We start from the raw sequence: 10,025 nt of genomic DNA, 5'->3' as shown, positions 1-10,025 counted from the left end.
TTAAAATAAGCGAAAAAAATGGCAAGAGAACACCTATCCGATATTGACAAATATAAATCACTGGGACCTAACAGACTACATCCCAGAGTTCTGAAGAAGCTGGCAGATGTTATCTCAGAACCACTGCACCATATCTTTCAAAAATCCTGGAGCATTGGAGAAGTACCTGAGGATTGGAAAAGGACTGATGTGGTTCCCATCTTCAAGAAAGTTAAAAAAAAAACAGGAAATTACAGACCAATCAATCTAACATCAATACCTTGGAAGATCTTGGAAAAGATAATCAAAACCAGATCTGTGAACAACTAGAAGCAAACAAAGTTATAACCAGTAGCCAGCACGGGTTTTGACAAAAACAAATCATGTCAAACCAATCTTATTTCATTCTTTGATAAAGTCACCAAATTAGAGGACCAGCGAAATGCTGTGGACATAGTATACTTAGACTTCAGTAAGGCATTTGACAAAGTAGACCACAACTTGCTGCTTAGTAAGCTAGAAAAAGGTGGGATAAACAACAACACCATCAGACGGATCTGCAGCAGGCTGACAAATCGTACTCGGCAAGTAGTTCTCAATGGTACTACATCCACACAGAGAAGTAAGTAGTGGGGTACCACAAGGTTCTGTCTTAGGCCCAGTACTGTTCAATATCTTCATTAATGACTTAGATGAGGGAATAGATGGGGAACTTATCAAATTTGCAGATGACACCAAACTGGGAGGAATAGACAACACTGCGGAAGACAAGCTCAGGATCCAAAAAAATCTTCACAAACTTGAACAATGGGTCCTATCCAACAAAATAAGCTTCAGTGTGGGGAAAAGCAAAGTTTTACATTTAGGTAGGAAAAAATTGAAGGTTTAAGTACAGATTAGGCAAGATCTGGCTCAAAAACAGCAACTGTGAGAGGGACCTTGGAGTCCTAGTGGAAGATCACTTGAGCCAGCAGTGTGCAGCAGCCACCAAAAAAGCTAATACAATCCTGGATTGTATAAACAGAGGCATAGAATCAAGATCACACGAAGTATGAGTACTGCTTTATAAAACCCTAGTGAGGCCACACCTGGAATATTGCAACCAATTTTGGTCACCATACTACAAAAAAAGATCTTGGAAAAAGTTCAGAGAAGACCAACTAAAACAGCGGTTCTCAACCTATGGGTCGCGACCCCATTTGGGGTCGATCAACCATTTTTCGGGGGTCGCCAAAGAAGGCGATCCGCCATTTTCTCCCCTCAGGGGGCGCCGCCGCGCATGCGCGCTGCGCATGCGCAGAATGTTTGTGTGATGGGGGTCGCCATCACACAAACGTTGAGAACCACTGAACTAAAATGATCAAAGGCCTGGAGACTAAAACATATGAAGAACGGCTGCAGCACTTGGGTTTGGCTAGTCTAAAGAAAAGAAGAAATGGGCGACATGATAGCAGTATTCCAGTATTTGAGAGGCTGCCACAAAGAAGAGGAAGACAAAACGATTCTCCAAAGCACCAGAGAGCAGGACAAGAAGCAATGGTTGGAAATTGACCAATGAGAGAAACAACCTGGAATTGAGAAACTTTCTGACAGTGAGGTCAATTAACCAGTGGAACAGCTTGCCTTCAGAAATTGTGGGTGCTCCATCAATGGAGGTTTTTAAGAAGAAACTGGACAGTCACTTGTCTGAGATGGATAGGTTCTCCTGCTTGAGCAAGAGGTTGGACTAGATGTCCAAGGTCCCTTCCAGCTCTATTCTATTCTGTTCTATTCCTCTGCTTTCCAACAATTGCTCCCTGGCTCTGCTTTGTGTTCTCTTTACCTGATGCAGAGAATTGATTCTTAAAAGATAGGCTCCATAATGCTTGTGGCCCAGTTCAGAGTTGTGAGATGGAGAGAAGGGTACTGCCCATCTTCCTGATATGATGTTGCTTTTCCCCCTGTTTATGCTAAGCTCCATAATTGCATTTCTTTATGACTAACAAGGTGGGTTGTTTTTTTTTTTTTAAAAAAAAAAAAGCTTTAAACAAATTATACTTCATATGTATCTTGTTGATCTGAATGAATTTTGGCCTGCTTCTTTGCAAGCTCCTTAGAGTGACATGTGCCCCTCTTTTCTAATTCATAAACTGAATGGCTTCTTATTCCATCAAAACAGACCTAAACTTGTTGTTGATTAATCCCTCATGATTTCCATTTGAAAGGAAAAGTGGTATATAAACGTAACAACAATAATAACTGTGTTCTTATTTACCGTAAATGTATTGACTTGATTTATTAAGCTAAAAGACTCTTATGGTTTTTTAAATTCCCCTTTAAGCCAAGATGAGTGTTTTGTACCATTCCTGGAGATATGTGGGAGGAGGGTAGAGAAAGGCACTTCCAGAGCTCATTAAAAGCCTGAATTAGGTTTCATTTCCAGTGAACTTGATCTTTGCTTTCAGGTGTAGTTTGAAAAACATAGGGTTAACTTTCAAGAACTACTTTATATAATTCTCATTTAATGACCATTCAGTCAGTGACCATTCAAATTACAACAGCACTGAACAAAGGATTTAAGATTAGTCTTTGTTGTTCTGGCCATCACAACATGCCCATTGTTATATGAACAAAATCAAGACCCATGCACATTTAGGACTGTCACTGCCCTCCCTCGGCTGATCTTTGTTATCTTTGCCTATGTCCCCTTGGTTGGGTTCACCACCTTGGCCACATATGAAGGAGGTGCTTTGGAAATGTCCTGCAAGCTCACATGTGAGGGATATAGATAGGTGGGTATGTGCCATGCTATATGCCACTACCAACTGGGTTCTTCTTTTGTGAGCCAGCTGGGACTTCATTTCATGAAAAGGGGCTCCATAGAGCATGTTTTAAAAAGAGCCTAACTGCACCATTGCAAAGGAAGGCCCTGGCCAATAGTGGCGTGCATGGGGCGGGGGCAGTAGTAGGTAAACAGGCAGCCAAAAGGATAGAGATGGCCAGCAAGATGGGGGAAGTTTAAATGGAGGCAATCCAAGAATGGGCTTCCAAGATTGGATGGCTCTTTGCCTAAAGACCTTATTAAATTGTCTCAATAACAGCAAGTGGGATTGCCAGAACTGTGTCAATAAGTGGACGGTCAATGTGATGTTTCACTTAAGAACCACATCATTTAGTAATATAGTTGCTGGAATGAATTAGGATCATTTAAGTGAGGATTACCTGAATAGGGACACACATCACGTAAAGCAGAGCTATCTATTTGTGGTGGCATCAACTACAAAATGCAATTAGTTAATTCCTAAAATCCCTTTATTGTTCATATACTAGTGGGAAAATATACTTTCGTTTCCGTATCCATTTATTTTATTTACTTGGTTCAATTGTTGTATATTATCATTCCATGCAGCCATTTGGATAACAGACAGGTAGGAATCAGTAACATACCTGATTACCTATTACTGCTGTTTCCTATGATTTACAAGTTCAACTAACTTTGGTCACATTGAATTAGAAGAAAACTGAACACTGAATGAAAACTGAACAATAATAACAACAAAGAAATAATAAACTCATCTGTAGAATGAATCTTTTAAAAGTCACTTATACTTGCAAGCACTTGTGCATGTTTAGTGGTAAATTTCATTCATTAATTGTGCATTCTGTTAAGAAGTATTAACCGTTGGTAGGGTGTTATTTTTTTTTCCTGATTATCAAAGCAGGGGTCTTCAAACGTGACCCTTTAATAACTTGTGGACTTCAACTCCCAGAATTCCTCAGCCAGCGTTTCCAGCTGAGTAATTCTGGGAGTTGAAGTCCACAAATCATAAAAGGGCCAAGTTTGAAGACTCCTGCATTAAAAGCTTGGTTGTCAATCTGGGAAGTGTTGCAGTGACCTCTTGTGCTCATCACCAGAACTCTACGTAGTTACCTTTAAAACTACCATAAGGATAAGATTAAAAATCTGCATACTTTTTTTTTTCAAGAGGAACTGATATAAGCTGATAAAGCACATGTCTCTATTCTTTGACTGTATACAAGCTCTTTTAGCTTTTGTGACTATTGGAATGTATCACTATTGTCGCCCTGAAGTGGTGTGTGTGTGTGGTGTTGAGATGATTCTATTTAAAATATACTGCATATGTGAGAAAACAGTGGCCCCAGTTTTTCTCTAATAAAAGCTGCCTTTGACCCTATAAGAAAGAAGAGTCAGAATGTGTAGTGGCTGAGGTGTTATACTAGCATTAGGAGGAAACAGACTGAACTCCCTTTCAGCCATGTTGATCACCTACTTTATAATCTGATTTTTCCTGATTACCACTGAATTGCATCTTGTTGCAAAGGCCCAATGTCAAACCTTTCAAGATCCTTTTGAACCCAGAGCCTATCTTCTTAGGCAGGGGTCTTCAAACTTGGCCCTTTTATGACTTGTGGACTTCAAGTCCCAGAATTCCTCAGCCAGCGTGCCTGGCTGAAGAATTCTGGGAGTTGAAGTCCAGAAGTCATAAAAGGGCCAAGTTTGAAGACCCCTGTTCTTAGGTATTAGTATGTCTCCCCATCTTTGTGCCACTTGCAAATCTGATGATATCCCTTCTCTCCCATCATCTAAGATTTATGAAAATCACTGAAGAGCACTACATCCAGCACAGAAACACAAAGTGGGAAAAACCTAACTCCAGATAAAATAGACAAATCTGGTCTGGGATTTCAAGGATTTCCATACCATATTCCTGAGGTTGATGTTCAGCAGACTGTCTTGGGTTTTATCATTATGTAAAGTCTGTAGGTGATATAGGAAGAATTTGGTACACACACATTGCTAAGAATAATGCTAAGTGCTTTTGTACTTTATTTTATTTTTATTTCTATAACTGCTAATCTTAACAAGTAATTATGGGCAATATACATCATAAAACAAAAACAACTAAAAACAATTAAAACAGTACACAATTAAAATATATGGCACTAAGTAAAACTATTACTATGGATGTTAATAGAGCCCGGAAATGGGGCCCTTAATACACTCAAGGCCCAGGTTGGGCACACAACCAAATCTTCACAGCTTTGCAAAAGGCCAGGATGGCCAGGATTATGCTGATATCTGAAGGCAGAATATTCCAGAGACTCTGGCAGAGAAAGCATGCCTCTTGGTTCCTGCTAGTCAACATCCCTTGGCTGATGGGACCACAACCTGCTCAACCTGCCTGATCGAATTGGATGAGCAGAAACACAGGTAACCTGGCCCCAAGCCATGAAGACCTCTGAATGTAACTAGCACCTTGAATTACATCTGAAAACGCTGGCAACCAATGCAGCTCACAAAGCAATGGAGCTACATGTATCAAATACCTGACACCCTTTATTACCTGTACAACCGCATTCTGCCTGGTTGGTGCTTTAATTTTTGTTACCTTTGAGTCCCCAGCTGCTGCTCCTGCTTTTCATAGGATCTATTTTAGACAGGTTCATTTGTTTCCTTTGTGATTAGAAAGAACTGGGACAGAATTGTCTAGTACAGAGGTCTCCAACCCCCGATCTGTGGACCAACAACGGCCCGCGGCATACCAAAAACTGGGCAATACAAACAAAGGAAGCCCCACCTATGGGATGCAAGTAGCACATGAAACCACACCCCCTCTGGTCCATGGAAAAACCTCTCTCCGTGGAACTGGTCCCTGATGCCCAAAAGGTTGGGGCCACTAGTCAAGTATGCATTTCCTTGGTTTCAAAGACATGGAAGTCTGCTTCTACAAATAATGGTACTGTGTGGACTTCTGTTTTGCTCCCGTAGCACATGGCTGTTCGAGAGCGGATCTCCGCTCCCCACAGATAGTTTCATCCTGCCAGGGAGGACCCTAGATGGGTCCGAAGTTGCCCCGAAGAGGTGACTGTGAAGGAAGGGTGTCCCATTGATCACGAAGCGACAGCAATCATTTTGTTTGATCCAGGGAAAGCCCTCCAAACCCGACAGGAGAAAGGCTAGTGTGAGATCAGCATTTCTAGCCCAAGCTACTTGCAGCCGAAGTCCCAAAGCATGAACCTGAATATCAGTGAATAGCGTGCTTGGAATTGATGAGAGTACTGATCTTCTTTCTAACAGAATCCTTGAAAAGATCCCCAAAGCAAGAAAACCTCCAGAAGTGAAGGGACAGGACTATATCCCCATTCCCTTACAGACGGAAGCGGCAAATTAATATTAAAGGAGGAAAGAAATATATTAAAATTTGATTTAAAATACTACAGTCTAGACCAGTGATGGCGAACCTTTTAGAGACCGAGTGCCCAAACTGCAACCCAAAGGTAACCCACTTATGCATCGTCAGGTGCTGAGTGGTCGTGGCCCATTGGGTGGGTGTGGCCCATTGGGTGGGCGTGGCTGCCGTGGTAATGGCAGACTGGGTGGGACTGAAAACTTCAATCAATCAATTCCAACTTTGCAAGATCTTTTTTTTCCCTGTGAGAAGTTGAAATTGACTGATTGATTGAACCCCCCCCCTTTTTTTTTTTGCACACAGCGGCAGAGGCCTAAAGTGAAAAGATTTTATAAAACCCAGCTGAAGGCCTAGGGCTGGGGCAATGGTGTGCATGCCCACAGAGAGGGCTCTGAGTGACGCCTTTGGCACCCGTGCCATGGGTTCGCCACCACTGGTCTAGACAAATCTAGGAACTAAAAAACTGTCAAGATTATAAAGAATTTTGATGGAATTATAAAAATGTATAACAAAAATAACTTTTTGATTGAAAACAAACTGAAAAAAGAAATAACTGCTGACATCTAGTGGAGAATCAGAGAATAGAACACTAACAATAAGGACTCAGAAATTGGCAGAATGCCTAGAAACAACGAAAAAGCTGTTCCTATGAATTGCAAATAACCTTGAAGACAGTTGGGAACAAAGGAAGAGCCAGCTATAAGGTTAAAAAGTGTCTGGAAGAAAGAAAAAAAAAAGCACCTGGACAGTTGCTTAAATCTGAGAACAGTTTATGGAAAAGAAAAACCTTGGCTTTTTGGCTAATCTTTTAGAGAAGAATCTACAGGAAGGATTTAAAGTGGCTTAACACACTGAAGTGTAATTTTGACTGACAAATTGATTTTTGAATTAAAACATTGATGAAAGATTTGAAAGGGAGAGACAACATGGATATTACATACGAATCAAAAAATGACAGGACGCCACATTCAATATTTTCTCCTAAAGGACTTACCCTGGAAAATCAAGGGCCTCCAGAAGCAATACTTCAAGGCAAGATAAATATTTTCCAGGAGGAAATATATGTAATGTTAGGACAAATACAAATGACAATAGACTCAAACCATGAGGAAATCTGAAACAACTTTGATGATTTAAATAAGCATATTTCCAATCTAAATCTACAATTAAAAAACACTCAGGAAACAACAACAAATGAACAAATAAATCAGATAGCAGACTATAAATTAGAAAAGTACGATCAAATTGATGAAATAACAAAGGAAAAGAATTACAATTTGACACAAACAGGAAAAAATCTACAAGATTCTGATACAAGAAAAATGGAATGGACTATGGAATTATCAGGAAAACCATCAAAGTTTGGGAGACAGAAAGTATTCATCTTACTTATTTCATCTTTTGCATTCCCAACAACATTTGTAAAAATACAGGAACTGCTGGGTAAGCGGATTACATCAACTTGGAAAATTACTCGGCAAAAGAAGAAGACCAGAGACAGATACAAGAGATTTGACTTGCCCTACCAGATGGATTATTACATGAATAAACATTTGTTTGAATATGGCTAAAAGAATAGAGAATTTTGAACATAAAGGGGCCTTATAACAAGAAGGATAAGAGATTTAAGTAATATGGTATGTTCTATAATATATGAAATGTTAAAATAGTACTTGGATGTAACTTTTATTAATATAAGTGAAATACAAACTGATTAAAAAGGATGTTATATCTAGATACTATAAGATAGATAAAAAGTATAGTATTTTTATAATGCATGACATAAAATATTGGGATGGCATATCTAAATGGGAAAATTTGGACAGTTAGATGACTAATATGAAGAAATTATGACTGATAAGAATTGGATTGAATATAAGGGAATTTAAGCGTAAAAAAAATATAAAAATAGGATGCATGCTGAACTAACGAGATGATGGTTATGAGAATAATATAAGCTGAAAAAATGATATATAGAGAGATTATTATTATTTGTATAAATATAAAAATGCCTATATCTAATCATTTATATATTGAAAATATTAAGAATTATATTGTGGCTAAGGTTGAAGAAGGAGAATACATATGGGAGAAGGGAAGATCAAAGAAATGTATCATCAATTAATATATTAATTATGGAAATTATCAAATTTAATCATTATTGATTGTTAATTAATTATTATCGTCCTTTTTTTGTTAAAATATAAACCAAGACAACACGCTGTACACCAGATACTGGAGATTGTTATAGTTAAAAACCAATAAAATATTTATTAAAAAAAAAAAACCAATACTGTGTGAGATTTGAGAAGTTCTCCCAGGAGATCTTTTGAAGTTTTGTGGGAAACAGCCAGAAGTTCAGAGTATGCTCTTAGATTTGCAATCTAAACTCAGTTACGTGTGATGTGAGAGCTAAAGCAGTGGAGGAAAAATCTGACTCTCTGAAGACTGTTTCTTCTTGACCCAGAAAACGGAAGTTAGCACTGCAATAGCTAACCCCAGTATTAGGAACAAGCTACCCTTACTAAAAGCTTATTGATTTATCTTTATTTGCATAGATAGAGCTAAATAAATCATCAGCCTTGCCAGTAAGTAGCAAGTTGATAGCTACCAAAATAATGAATGCTACTATTTAACATTGGCTCATCTTTACCAGGTTAATAATCCATTATTCTTTATCTCGACCTTTGTCACTGATGATTGCATTTAGTGAGGGCATGTTACCAGCCCTGGTTAAACTTGCTCCCAAACTAGGGACTTATTTTACTGACCCAGAAGATGAAGGCATTGAGACAGGTATTAGAGCAGGGGTAGTCAACCTTGGCTCTTTTATGACTCGTGGACTTCAACTCCCAGAATTCCTGAGCCAGCTGGCTCAGGAATTCTGGGAATTGAAGTCCACGAGTCATAAAAGAGCCAAGGTTGACTACCCCTGTATTAGAGGTTTCAGATCAACCAAAGAGGCAAATAATTTTAAAAACCTTTCAACCACTGGCTTTGTTGAAGTGTTTATTTCAACCGTTTGCAACATTATTTAATAGTTCCATGTGTTTTTCCTAAAACTGAAGACTATGACTCAGTTCAGCCCAAGGTTGTGGTTCAAACTATTTTAGAGGGTACTATGTTGCCTAGTCTTAGTTGTGTTCTCACATACGTTAAACCATAATCTTTAGAGCAGTGGTTCTCAACCTTTTTAATGTTGCAACCCCCAACTGGTCATAAGTCGAGGACTACCCAACCGGTTGTAAGTTGAGGACTTTCCCTGCCCAGGAGCACTGCTCATGCGTGGTGCCGCCCCCTGCGCCGGCCGAGGCGTAGCTGGCAAACGGCAGAGATGGAGCAGGCCAACCACAGGCTGGGCCACCAGCTGGCCCAGCCCAAGGGAGGTAAGGCACCCGCCGGGCCCCACGCGCGCCAGCAACCCTCCCTGCGCCTGCCGGCCTTCCACCTCCCACCCCTGGCCCTCTTTTACTTACATTTTTAGTAGTTGCTCAGCAGGGAGGGGTGGAAGCTTCCAGACAGCTCGTCTTCGCTGCAGACAACTTGCAGCACCTTTTGCAGAATGGGACTTTTGGCAGGCTCAGCAGGGCAGAGACAGCTTGGACTATTCAAGAGAGTCTATTCTATTGGCTTTCAAAAGCCAATAGAATAAAAGGGAGTAGCACAGCTAAGGAAAAGGGGAAAAAATGGTGGACTGCGTTGTTTGGCGACCCCTGTGAAATGGTCATTCGACCCCAAATGGGGTCGCGACCTACAGGTTGAGAACCGCTGCTTTAGAGCAATCAAATGAGGTGCAATATGATTTCAATATTATAGCAATATGCCTGAGAAGAGATGAACCAAATAAACGGAGTT

Source organism: Crotalus tigris, unplaced genomic scaffold (assembly GCF_016545835.1).
Source record: "Crotalus tigris isolate CLP2741 ecotype Arizona unplaced genomic scaffold, ASM1654583v1 scf7180000024506.7606697, whole genome shotgun sequence".
In the NCBI taxonomy this organism is placed as follows: domain Eukaryota; kingdom Metazoa; phylum Chordata; class Lepidosauria; order Squamata; family Viperidae; genus Crotalus; species Crotalus tigris.
The sequence above is the reverse complement of the archived record's forward strand: the minus strand, read 5'-3'. Positions refer to the sequence as shown.